At 43.6% G+C, this 14,244-nt stretch overlaps 2 non-coding genes across 2 annotated transcripts; one reads left to right on the top strand and one right to left on the bottom strand.

Annotated features, from left to right (window-relative positions):
* The first annotated feature begins 6,057 nt into the window (after window positions 1-6,057).
* On the top strand, window positions 6,058-6,131 carry trnat-agu. Its single transcript has one exon. It is a non-coding gene; the product is annotated as a tRNA-Thr (tRNA).
* Window positions 6,132-7,262: 1,131 nt separating this feature from the next.
* On the bottom strand, window positions 7,263-7,344 carry trnas-uga. Its single transcript has one exon. It is a non-coding gene; the product is annotated as a tRNA-Ser (tRNA).
* Window positions 7,345-14,244: the final 6,900 nt, after the last annotated feature.

The following is a 14,244-nucleotide window of genomic DNA, read 5'->3' as shown; positions in this document are numbered from 1 at the left end:
TGAACGATCTGAGAGACAAGGCAAGAAGGGCCTTCTATGCCATCAAAAGGAACATAAAATTCGACATACCAATTAGGATCTGGCAAAAAATACTTGAATCAGTTATAGAACCCATTGCCCTTTATGATTGTGAGGTCTGGGGTCCGCTCACCAACCAAGAATTCACAAAATGGGACAAACACCAAATTGAGACTCTGCATGCAGAATTCTGCAAAAATATCCTCTGTGTACAATGTAAAACACCAAATAAATGCATGCAGGGCAGAATTAGGCCGACACCAGCTAATTATCAAAATCCAGAAAAGAGACGTTAAATTCTACAACCACCTAAAAGGAAGTGATTCCCAAACCTTTCATAACAAAGCCATCACCTACAGGGAGATGAACCTGGAGAAGAGTCCTAAGCAAGCTGGTCCTGGGGCTCTGTTCACAAACACAAACAGACCCCACAGAGCCCCAGGACAGCAACACAATTAGACCCAACCAAATCGTGTGCCGAGTGGCGCAGTGGTCTAAGGCACTGCATCGCAGTGCTACCTGTGCCACTAGAGATCCTGGTTCAAATCCAGGCTCTGTCGTAGCCGGCCGTGACCGGGAGACCCATGGGGCGGCGCACAATTGGCCCAGGGTAGGGGAGGGAATGGCCGGCAGGGATGTAGCTCAGTTGGTAGAGCATGGCGTTTGCAATGCCAGGGTTGTGGGTTTGATTCCCACGGGGGGTATGAAAAAAATTTAATTAAAAATAAATATATAATGTATGCACTCACTAACTGTAAGTTGCTCTGGATAAGAGTGTCTGCTAAATGACTAAAATGTAAATAATTACTTGACACATTGAAAAGAATTAACAAAAAAACAGAGCAAACTAGAATGCTACTTGGCCCTAAACAGAGAGTACACAGTGGCAGAATATCTGACCACTGTGACTGACTCAAATTTAAGGAAAGCTTTGACTATGTACAGACTCAGTGTGCATAACCTTGCTATTGAGAAAGGCCACTGTAGGCAGACCTGGCTCTCAAGAGAAGACAGGCTATGTGCCCACAATATGAGATGGAAACTGAACTGCACTTCCTAACCTCCTGCCAAATGTATGACCATATTAGAGACACATATTTCCCTCAGATTACACAGAGCCACAAAGAATTCAAAAAACAAACCCAATTTTGATAAACTCCCTTATCTACTGGGTGAAATACCACAGAGTGCCATCACAGCAGCAAGATGTGTGACCTGTTACCACAAGAAAAGGGCAACCAGTGAAGAACAAACACCAATGTAAATACAACCCATATTTATGTTTATTTATTTTCCCTTTTGTACTTTAAACATTTGCACATAATATGACATTTGAAATGTCTTTATTCCTTTGGAACTTTTGTGAGTGTAATGTTTACTGTTAATTTTTATTGTTTATTTCACTTTTGTTTATTATCTACTTCACTTGCATTGGCAATGTTAACATAACGTTTCCCATGCCAATAAAGCCCTTAAATTGTATTGATAATAGTTTAATCCCACCACAGCAGTACTACAAGGTTTGAAAGTCTCTTTGACTACATTGCCCCCATCTGGAACAAATGTGATATTACATGATACGAGGTGATAAATCTCAAAGATTGTCTTTTATATCTTCTTCATTGGCTGATTGCGCGCAACTCATAGGAATCCCCACCCAGTTGACTACTTTAAAATGGTTGAAGCGCTCAATGCCAATGGCCATGCTAAAATGGGTTATATCCATCTATATGACAATAAAACATTTTTTTTTTTGTCCAAGTTGCCAATATTCCACATGCATCCCCTTATATCAGTGCATTCCTAACAACCTAATCATTATAAGAGAGGGGTCTATAATTGGAGGAGCTTAATGGGAGGGATGTGTAACCTGTAAACTAGCTGTTATTGGCAGAGAGGAGGGCAAACTCTATCTGTTATTGGTCTATTACACAATGGGTGATTCTAATCCTGGATGCTGGTTGGTTAAAACCGCATTCCAGCCAGGGTCTATTCCACAAGTTACCACTGTGCAATCCACTGTCTCATCAGCCCAGCCAGGCAATTTATAAACTTGATCTCCACTATAAAAAGCATCTAGACATTATCTCCCCTTTCTTTTAGACTAGCATTACATTTTCAACAGCTGAGATTTGTATAAACCTTGCTGTCTGTCTCTCTGACATTTGCAACATTGTTTCAGTATTGAAATTCGATCTCCAGCTGTTACATAGTAATGAACGTGTCGGGAGTCGGGACGAGACAGATAGGCAGGCAGCTTTTCTCAGCCAGTCGAAATCATGAATCAGCTGCGATACATTTTATGGATATATACAAAGACATTTCAATAGAAAACAGGTCAAACTAAATGCAGCTAGTTTGCTGTCTTTCCAGCTTCAGTTTGAAGTGATTGTGTTAGCTGTGTTGTTGGCTAGTTCCTCTGAACAACAGTGTCCTGACAAGAGAGCCCATTTCCTATGCCAGGCAAAATCGCGCATCATTAGCTCATTGTTATGGATGTCTCCAAATAAATGTCACTAGAAAACAGCTTAAACAAATGCAAATGCAGCTACTTTGCTGGTATTCTGGCTGCACTGTTTGATGTGACTGCAAGTTAGCCGTAGTTGGCTAGCTAGCAGGCAAGGGATAAGAACGTTGCCAGCCAGTATGGCAATGGAACCATCCAGTATGACAATGGAACATTGAGAACAAAATACTTAACGTCTGGGTCGCGTCTCTGGCAACCGAACCGATAGAACGAATGACCAGCCGGCTTGGGTAGTAACGTTAGATTTGTGTCGGGACTATATCCCGTGGAAGGATGAAATAGTATGAATAAATTCATCAAAATAACTTTTTTAATGAAAATGTGTTAATCATTATTTGAATATGTTGGTAACCCGTTGTATAAATGTGATAATGCCCTCGAAGCCAGTGTTTGGAGGATATATTGGCACGACTTCGTCTCAGGCCTAACAACAGCCGTGCCAAAATGCTTGACCACCTTTACTCCACACACAGAGACACTTACAAAGCTCTCCCTCACCCTCCATTTGGCAAATCTGACAATTCTATGCTCCTGGTTCCTGCTTATACCCCCGAGCCATAAGAGTGCTTTACAATTAATCAAATGGCTACCCAGACTATTTGCAATTAGTCCGGGTACCTCAATTACCTCGACTAAAATGTACCCCCGCACATTGACTTGGTACTGGTACCCCCTGTATATAGCCTCGTTATTGTTGTTTTATTGTGTTACTTTTTTTACTTTAGTTTATTTAGTAAATATTTTCTTAACTCTTATTTTCTTAAAACTGCATTGTGGGTTAAGGGCTTGTAAGTGTCATCGACGATGACCACAAGGTCACCAGGACTGAAGTTTCTCTTAGTTTTGTTCCACTTGTTCCGCTCCTGCATAAGTGGAAGATACTCCCTGATCCATCTCTTCCAGAAGAGGTCAGTGATATATTGTACTTGCTTCCATCTCCTTTGTGAGTATAGGTCACTTCTCTGGAATAGTCCTGGTGGCAGGACTGGCTTTGCTTTCAGATGAAGCAGATGGTTCGGAGTCAGGGGTTCTAGATCGTTAGGGTCATTTGTTACAGTAGTGATTGGTCTGTCGTTCATAATCGCCTCAACTTCACACAAGGCTGTCTGCAAAGCCTCATCATCCAGTACTTGCTCTTTAAGGACTGAATAGAGGATCTTTTTCACCAGTCGGATCAACCTCTCCCATACCCCCCATGGTGGGCTCCAGAGGGAGGGTTGAATGACCATGTCACTCCTTCCTTCAGTAATTTATTTTGAATCTTGTTGTGATCCAGCTCTTTCAGAGCTTCTCCTAGCTCTCTGTGTGTTCCAACAAAGTTGGTGCCATTGTCTGTTCTGATACTTGTTACTGGGCCCCTTCGACAGATGAACCTGCGCAGGGCATTGATGCAGGAATCAGTATCCAGATAACTAGCAACTTCTAGATGGACAGCTCGACTCACAAGGCAAGTAAAGTTGTATTCGCCGCATGTGACAAATAAAATGTGATTTGATTTGATTTGATCCCCCAAACACCGGCTTTTCGGGAATTATCACTTAATTAACTTATGCTGCATTTGTAACCAAGTGGTAGGTTGGAATTTACCAGTTGTGAAGTCATAAATACCTGTTGGATGCATTCACGTGCTTTGAATTCTAATGGCCATCAAGCTGCGTAAACCATAAACTAAAAGTACAGTTATTGTGCTTGTAAACACATGATATTGTTCAAAAACCCTATTAATAGATTGCGTTTTATAAATAATGTTTTGTTTTTGCATTTAACTGCCAAAAATGTTGTTATCGAGGTAATTTCCTTAGGAAGTGGGAGCTCAGGATGACAGACGAGTTACCCACTAGTAATTACCAGTTGGAGGGGCGTTGAAGTGGATTTTTCCCCAGTCGTATGTGGTAAATTCCCACTCCCCACTTGGTTACGAGGCAGCATTATACTGACTGGTGATGTCACCAGGTGGTCCAAAAATCACACCCAGCCAAACAACTTGAAATTTCAGGCAGATTTTCAAACAGCTCTTACACTAGAAGTGCATTATCATAATTTGACAGTATTATTCCAACCTCATAGTGTGGAAATACTATATATAAAAAACACAGAAATATCACGTTTTTGACTGCACTGCCCCTTTAAATTATCTGGATTTACCCGGGTGGCGAACAACTTCCCCCTCTCATTGAAGCCACAAAAGTTCAAGGCCGACTGCGATACTGCAGGCATTATTTGCAGGTTAGGGTTAGGATATGGGTAGGGTTAAGGTTAAGGTTAGGGTTAGGGTTTAGGGTAGGGATGTCACAAGGATCCCGCATAGCACTAACCATTATCAGAGAGGAAGAAGCAAAGCGAGAGGTCTTACTCCGGCAAGCGGTACTGGAGCGCCAAGTCTAGGTTCAAAAGGCTCCTTAACAGCTTCTACCCCCAAGCCATAAGACTGCATAAAAGTTAATCAAATGGCTACCCAGACTATTTGCATTGACCCCCTTTTTTACACTGCTGCTACTCACTGTTTATTATCTATGCATAGTCACTTTACCCCTACCTACATGTACTGTACATATTACCTCAATTACCTCAACTAACCTGTACCCCTGAACATTTACTCAGTACCGGTACACCCAGTATATAGCCTCATTAATGTTATTTTATTATTTGAATTTAATTTGTATTTTATTTTTGCGAATATTTTCTGACTTACTTAAAAAAAACACTGCACTGTTGGTAAGTAAGCATTTCATGGTAAGGTCTACACCTGTTTACTCGGCGCATGTGACATATACAATTTGATTGTTGTTGATTTGAAGAACCATTTCTGGGGGTCTGCACTACAGACAGCTATATAGGTCTGCTAATACAGGTCTAGTAAAGGCCCAGTGCACTACTTTTGTGAGAAAAAAACAATTTTGTCAAAATTTCGTACACATTTTCAAAATCAACTTCATATCGAAGGAGTACCTTTGATTTGGCGGCCTGCACATGCGCAGTTTGGCGCAAGATGACACTTAGACCCAGATTACCAAAGATATTTATAACTACCCCATTACCAAATATATTTATAACTAACCCCTTCTGTCTGTGGATTACGTGTTTCTGAGCATGAGTTTACCTAGCCAATGTCGCCATGACATTGCCTGTGTGATCTGGGATTTATATTGGAGACAGTTTCGGCCTAACTTCATACTGTACTGTTTTTGCTATAATGGCACAGATACAAAGATTAGTCCTCTATCGCCTGTTGTTCACATAGCCCTCTCATTGGCTAGAATGGTCCCACCTGATCATGCCTCCTGACACCTGCCTTCCATATTTGCATTTCCATTGTTAGAGCGCTCACTCGAATATCTTGTAAATATAATAGCTAATCTTTGACGTTAAGTCTCCATGAGACGCCCCTTCATTTGAGTCACGTGATCAATGGCTTTGTCCGTTCATACAAACTATTCATTTAACTACAAACATTGATATCCTTATGTTCCATAGTGGACAATATTATTTATATGATCGTTGCGGCACGCGCAGGCGCCGTGGCTTAGTTGGTTAAAGTGCCTGTCTAGTAAACAGGAGATCCTTGGTTCGAATCCCAGTGGTGCCTTCCGACTTTGCCCGGAAGAGGCTTCGTCGCCTCTTCTTCTTCCTCTCTGATTTCACATGATAAACACCACATCTGACGTCGTTGCGTCGAATACTCGATTCTGATTGGCTTGAAGAGAAATTAAAAAACTGTTACCTGTGTTATAATATTGATGGTTTGTTTAAGTTTCTACCATTGTGGCTAGATGGGGTAAGCCTACAACAGCTCCATCTAGTGGTCGCCTCGGGGAAAACAGTTGTTGACAACTAGCATTGTAGCTAAACCTAATCCTAACCCTTTTCCTAACCTTAACCTCATTCTCCTAACCTGCTACGTTAAGTCACCTAACCGTCTGCGTTAGTTCTCCTAACTTGCCAAGGTAATTCACCTAACCTGCCACAATAATTATCTTATGCTGCTAGCTATGTAAACAAATCATCGGTGTCACCACACCTGTTTTTTTTATTTATTTACTCCACAGATAGCATGAGTGCCGAAAGCTAAAACAAAGAAAATATACGTTTTTAAAACTCTGTGGTTAAAATATCCAGAGAGGAATAGGCAAAGCCAGTCAGTACAGTGCTTTCAGAAAGTATTCAAACCCCTTGACTTATTCAACATTTTGTTGTGTTACAGCCTGAATTCAAAATGGATCAAACTGATTTTTTCTCTCTCACACATCTACACACAATACCCCATAATGACGAAGTGAATAAATAAATAAATACAGTTCAAAGACGGTGCAAGGTGTTAATAACAAAGTATAAAGTATATCATTCTGAACTCACTACTTGATGAGATGGTTGGTGAGTTCAGAAATATATACTTTGTTATTAACACCTTGCACTGTCTTTGAACTGTATTTATTTATTTATTCTTCGGTGTCTCTCACACAGTAAAAGTGTAAATAGAAACCACAGGAGGTTGGTGGCACCTTAATTGGGGAGGACGGGCTCGTGGTAATGGCTGGAGTGGAGTTAGTGGAATGGTATCAAACACATGTGTTTGATGACATTCCACTTACGCCTACCCAGCAATTATTCAGAGCCGTCCTCCCCTCAGCAGTCTCCACTGATAGAAACTCAGTGAGAAATAAATTATATTTTTCCCATCAGATTCGGCGTTTTTCTTGCGCAAAAATTAACCGGCATTCGCTGCGAGCAGGGTTCGAACCTGCGCGGGAAGATCCCATTGGATTTCAAGTCCAACGCCTTAACCACTCGGCCATCGCAGCTGCGATGTTTCATACGTAGAAAGTGAGTTGAAATCATGTCCTAAATACCAGTAGTTCATTTGATACAACGTAATTTGGCTCTGCTTTCTACAATGATTCTGTTTGTATCTGATTGTAATCGATTGTTACAATTTGCGACGTAGAACAGTGCTCTTAAATACACATTGGTATCAACTGCGTGCGGAGGCACATAATAATCTAATCAAATCGAATTGTATTTGTCACATACACGTGTTTAGCAGATGTTATTGCGGGTGTAGCGAAATGCTTGCTAGCTCTGACAGTGCAGTAATATCTAACAAGTAATATCTAACAATTTCACAACATATACCCAATACACACAAATCTAAGTAAGGAATGGAATTAAGAATATATACATATGGACGAGCAATGACAGAGCGCAATGGACTAAGATACAGGATAATATTATAGAATACAGTATATACATATGAGATGAGTAATGCAAGATATGTAAACATTATTAAAGTGACTAGTGTTCCATTTCTTAAAGTGGCCAGTGATTTCTAGTCTATGTCTATAGGCAGCAGCCTCTAACATGCTAGTGATGGCTATTTAACAGTATGATGGCCTTGAGATAGAAGCTGTTTTTCAGTCTCTTGGTCCCAGCTTTTATGCACCTGTACTGACCTTGCCTTCTGGATGATAGTGGGGTGAACAGGCAGTGACTCCGGTGGTTGATGTCCTTGATGATCTTTTTGGCCTTCCTGTGAAATCGGGTGCTGTAGGTGTCCTGGAGGGCGGGTAGTTTGCCCCCGGTAATGCGTTGGGCAGACCGCACCACCCTCTGGAGAGACCTGCGGTTGCGGGCGGTGCATTTGCCATACCAGGCGGTGACACAGCCCGACAGGATGCTCTCAATTGTGCATCTGTAAAAGTTTATGAGGGTTTTAGGTGCCAAGCCACATTTCTTCAGCCTCCTGAGGTTGAAGACGCTCTGTTGCGCCTTCTTCACCACACTGTCTGTGTGGGTGAAGCATTTCAGTTTGTCAGTGATGTGTACGCCAAGGAACTTGTCAGTGATGTGTACGCCAAGGGCGATACTCATTTAGTTCAGTAATCTTTACTTTCTTGGGTACAGGGACAATGGTGGCATGTGGGGACAGCAGACTGGGATTGGGAGAGATTGAATATGTCCGTAAGCACACCAGCCAGCTGGTCTGCGCATGCTCTGAGGACGCGGCTAGGGATGCCGTCTGGGCCGGCAGCCTTGCGAGGGTTAACATGCTTAAAAAAACAGGGCTATATGTAACTAGGAATAGCCTACATTAGCAATACTTTGTGCATCATTCTTGAAAACTAGCTTCAGCTTTCTCTACAGAAATACTAATTGTAGTTGTGTCCATCCCTTATATTTGGGTGCACGCACGCAGATGCAGCATCTGTGCATGTGTCTAGGTGGCACTAGTGAGCTATGCATTTTCATCAGTGTTCTGTGGTGACTGACATGAACCAAAGATACTGTGATTGAACCACAAAGTTGAAAATTTAACTCTTTGGTTGGACCTTCACCTAACCCCCTGACAACACAACACAAGGTATTATCAAACAGTTTAATATCGTTCCTATCTTTGGTAAAATACTGTAATCTAATTTGATAAGTGTTGTTTTGTGTTTTTTTGCTGTGGTCTCCTCTCCAGGGTGTGGGCTGTGACGTTAGTTATCGAAGTGAAGTCTAATAGTGGACAATGTTGAATGATTGATTGACACATGGGTTGGATTGGAGGGAATGGGTTCCCCCTTAGATTGGACTCATTCATTCCTGATAGCCTCCATTACACACACACACACACACACAGGCTCTGTCCTGCTGGTTTGGCCACAGTAATGAAAGGGGGGCTCTGGACCACCTTTGTCCCAGATAGCCTATTCCCTATTTAATGCACTACTTTTGACCAGGGCCGATGGGGTAGGATACTTTTGACCAGGGCCCAAGCAGTGTACAATGTAGGCAATAGGGTGCCATTTGGGACACACAATAGCCTTTTGCTAGATGTTTACAATGTTGGCTAGCCTAAAGCAAACACCCTTTCATAGCCCCCCTCTTTATGAAACCAAACCTAATTTTAACTATTAGGAAATCATAAAAGCCATTGTGTTGAGTGGTAGTAGGGCCTGGAAGGCAAGGCAGGTGGCGGGCACCATTCAATCTAACGGTGTTGCATAACTGTGTTTTGTCAACTGTCCATATCAAGTGACTCAGATTCAATTAAGTGACTAGTTATCATTTGTTACTAGACTTCCCTCCCTCATTAACATTTTCCCCAGCATTGTTCCTCCTTCCCATACTGTAAATCAGCAATATCACTGTAATAGTATAGAATAGGAGAGAATTGAACAGATGTGATTTCACAATTGCCCTAAACAAACAGCAATCTTTTTTTACATCACTAGCCTACTGTGTCTATTTCATAGACCGACTACTTTACTTACACCTCAGCATGTAGAGGCCTAGTAGAAACATTCCCCATCGTACTAGAAAATAGATTCACCACTGTGGCTGTAAAGCTATAGATCTCCCAATCATCCACATCTACCTTAACATACATTTTCCCAATATCAACACTTTAAGGTAGGAGATGTACATGACTGACTTAGGAAGGGCCTTTCCCTGGCCCTTCCTAACAATACAACATGATCCTGATTTACAGTAATGCCCCTGTACATCTTGCGAATCATGTCTGTTTTACTTCCGTACTTCCACAAAACCAACTCAAACCACTGCATATTTTCACCCCTTTACCCATTCAGGTGAGAGTGAGAGACTGTGTCAATATTGTATCAACACTAGAGGGGCCTACGTCATAGCTTCAGGTATTCTTTCAGATGGTCCTACTGCTTTTGCAATCGCACCACAGATGTTGTGACTTAAAGGTCTGTCTTTGTTGTCACAGTGATGGTCAGCATCGGTGGGACAGGGGCGTACACAGTACTTATCACATTTCAGGTTAACAAGTTATTAATAAATAAACCTTGTGTCCTCTCTGCCATCACCTGTACTGTCCCACACATTTTAAACAACCGAACCACACCCAGCATGTCTCCAATTATATAGGACTGGAGTTGGAGTATCTATGTGTACAAAGATCACTGCACCACACCAACAATGACCTTGTGTTGCTAAGAGAGTTACGGTACATAACTGTACCATTCAGGGCTAGACCTGGGTTCAAATACTATTTAAAAACATTTCAAATACACAATCTGTGCTTGATTGAGCTTGCCTGTCTTAATGGAACCGATTGAATGGTTCCAAAACAGCAAACCCAGCCCATCTGGCACTCCAGGCAGACTAAAGCAAATTATAAAAGTATTGAAAGATTTCGAATAGTATTTGAACCCAGATTTGGTCAGGATGGTGGTTACCAATGTAAACATGCAGATATAACAGGTGTTTAAAACTGCCCACAAAGAGTGACTGTCAAGCCATCAGTGTAATGCGATAGGACTAAGTCAGGCGCAGGACACAGAGCTACTCTAAAAAACGTACTTTACTCGTAGGTATCTTAATGAACATACCTCCACGCAGGGAGGAACAAACCCGCTCACATACGACAACCAAAACATGGACAAACACGCACAACACACAGTGTGAGCCAGAGGGTTAAATAGGGAAGACATGATTACATGATGGGAAACAGGTGAGACCAAAACAGACAAAACAAGTCGAACATAGAAACATGGATCGGTAGCAGCTAGTACTCCGGTGACGACGAACGCCGAAGCCTGCCCGAACAAGGAGGAGGGGCAGCCTCGGCTGAATTCGTGACAGTAACATTTGACCTTTTCATTCCTGACTGACACGCAAATGAACAAAAGGATGAAAAAGGTTATCCTTATTCCCACGGCAGAGGCATCATGCCCATAGGTGGCACGTGCCTCCTCAAGATTTGTTATGTTAAAAAAATTATAATAATAATAAAAAAATGTTTTTGTTGTTTCTCTGTAATACTACTATCCACCTAGCAATTTTATGAAGTTGGCTTTAGCTAGCCCAGACAGGTTCCCAATCTCCCAACCTCATAACTACCAAGAAAACATTTCAGGCTATCAATCAAGTTAGAGTAGCTAGCTTGTCTAACTATCTTACCTGGCATGCCTGCTGGCAAGATTGGTAGATTTTAGAAAAGCAAGCCGTTACTAAGTACTGAATAAGACTCACATCCTTTCAATCTTTTACCCAGATTTTAGCAGAGATGCAGAGAAGCATATTTATTTTATTTAAAAACATAACCACCAGTCAGTAGGATACAGACAGCTCAAAAGGTATGCAGAAAAGGTAGATATGCAGAAAGATAAACAGATACAGTGAGGGAAAAAAGTATTTGATCCCCTGCTGATTTTGTACGTTTGCCCACTGACAAAGACATGGTCAGTCTATAATTTTTATGTAAAAATTACATAATCTAACTACCTTTTGTGTGAGTGCGTGTTATAGCCATGCTTGATTTACAGAGTTCTGTTTATGCGTGTATAACTACTCCAAATGGTGTGGATGCTTATTGGATTATAGATTAACATTATTGGCTGGAGATTCCCCATGCTACCTTTTTTAATAGCTTAGATATGAGTTTAGATGTCAGTGTTTTTACGAGTACAGTAAGTACAGTTATAAATGACTCTCTGTGTGAGTCTTATGGGATAGTCTGGGTCAAGGGTTATTTAAAGGAGCAATCAGCAGTTGCTACGTCAATTTTTGGACTTATAAATTAATGACATGTACCCATTGATTCTTAAATAATGTAACTTATGGGCTTAGTTCAACTGTCGTACCCCATCAGGTCGTACCCCATCAGAACCCAAAATATAAGCTTGTTTTACTCCAATATTTGTAAACAAAGTAAATGTAAACATGGTTAAACCTATAATTTTGATATCATGGATGGTCAGTCCTTGCATCCATAGCTCTGTCTATGAGTTTGAGAGAGGTTACATATATCCAGCCCCATCCCTCAGATTTGGGGGGAAGGACACTTTGATAATACTTCAACTGCTGTTTGCCACTTTAAAGGTTTTGATTTCAGTCACAAAAAGTCACAAACACAAACAATTAACTATAACCTCTTTGGCAGAAATTCAGTTAGGATGACAACAATATCAATGTTGTTGAATTATTCTAAGATTGATTTGTTTGTATTGTAGACTATTTAGTATAGGACAGTGTGACACTCTGGCTCTATGGACTTTTATTTTGAGCCAGGGTTGTTATTTTTCTGTTGGGTGTATTTCTATGTTTGCTTTTCTGTTGGGTTGGTTTCTATGTTTGGTCATTGACTCCCAATCGGAGGTAACGAGTGTCAGCTGTCGGCTCGTTATCTCTGATTGGGAGCCATATTTAAACTGGGTGTTTTCACTTTGTCTTTGTGGGTTATTGTTCCATGTTTCAGTCATTGCGACTGTGGACTTCACTTCGTCATTTGTTTGTTGTTTTTTTCGTGGTTGCTTTAATAAATAAAGTCATCATGTTCACTCCACGCGCTGCGTATTGGTCCGCTTCTTCAGACGATCGTGACAGAATAACCCACCATAGAAGGACCAAGCAGCGTGTCCAGGAGCAAGACAGCTGGACATGGGAGGAAGCGCCTGGTAAGGAGATCGAGAGGCTGGCGATGGCCCAGGTGGGCAAATCGTGGTCCTGGGAGGACATGCTCGGGGGCAAGGGACCTTGGGGGAAGATCAAGGCCCTGGCGAGAGGAGCAACGGCGTCAGCAGGGCCATCATCGTTGGAAGGACGAGAGGCAACCCCAAAAAGTTTTTGGGGGGCACATGGCTAGGCGGCTGGGCAGCAGGAGGCTGCCACAGGGAGACGTGGAGAGAAGGCTATCGGATTACGGGAGCCATTGGCGAGTAGAGGAAGGGAAGTTGTTGCGGCACGGCGTGAGAGACTGATGTGTGTTACCAGTCCGGTCCGGCCCGTTCCTGATCCCCCAGTTAAAGCCAGTGGTGTGTGTTCCCAGTACGGACCGGCCTGTTCCTACTCCACGCATCAAGCCCACGGTGTGCGTCGCCAGCCCAGCCCGGCCTGTTCCTGCTCCACGCACAGAGGATACGGTGTGCGTCGACAGCCCTGCCCGGCCTGTTCCTGCTCCACGCACCAAGGATACGGTGTGCGTCGACAGCCCTGCCCGGCCTGTTCCTGCTCCACGCACCAAGGATACGGTGTGCGTCGACAGCCCTGCCCGGCCTGTTCCTGCTCCACGCACCAAGGATACGGTGTGCGTCGACAGCCCAGCCCGGCCTGTTCCGGCCACTCGCACCAGGGATACGGTGCGCGTCGCCAGCCCGGTCCGGCCTGTTCCTGCCACCCGCACCAAGTCTACGGTGCGCGTCGCCAGCCCGACCCGGCCTGTTCCTGCCACCCGCACCAAGTCTACGGTGCGCGTCGCCAGCCCGACCCGGCCTGTTCCTGCCACCCGCACCAAGTCTACGGTGCGCGTCGCCAGCCCGACCTGGCCTGTTCCTGCCACTCGCACCAAACTGACGGTGCGGCGTCGCCAGCCCGGTCCGGCCTGTTCCTGCCACCCGCACCAAGTCTACGGTGCGCGTCGCCAGCCCGATCCGGCCTGTTCCTGCTCCCCGCACTAGCCCTGAGATGCGTGTCCTCAGCCTGGGACCACCAGTTCCGGCACCACGCATCAGGCCTACGGTGCGTCCCCAGGGCCAAGCATGCCCTGTTGCTGCTTTCCGCACTAGCCCTGAGATGCGTGTCCTCAGCCCGGTACCTCCAGTTCCGGCACCACGCATCAGGCCTACGATGCGTCCCCAGGGCCAAGCATGCCCTGTTGCTGCTTCCCGCACTAGCCCTGAGATGCGTGTCCTCAGCCCGGTACCTCCAGTTCCGGCACCACGCATCAGGCCTACGGTGCGTCTCCAGGGCCAAGC

The sequence above is a fragment of the Coregonus clupeaformis genome, chromosome 8, assembly GCF_020615455.1.
Source record: "Coregonus clupeaformis isolate EN_2021a chromosome 8, ASM2061545v1, whole genome shotgun sequence".
NCBI lineage: Eukaryota > Metazoa > Chordata > Actinopteri > Salmoniformes > Salmonidae > Coregonus > Coregonus clupeaformis.
This window is presented reverse-complemented; position numbering and strand designations above follow the sequence as displayed.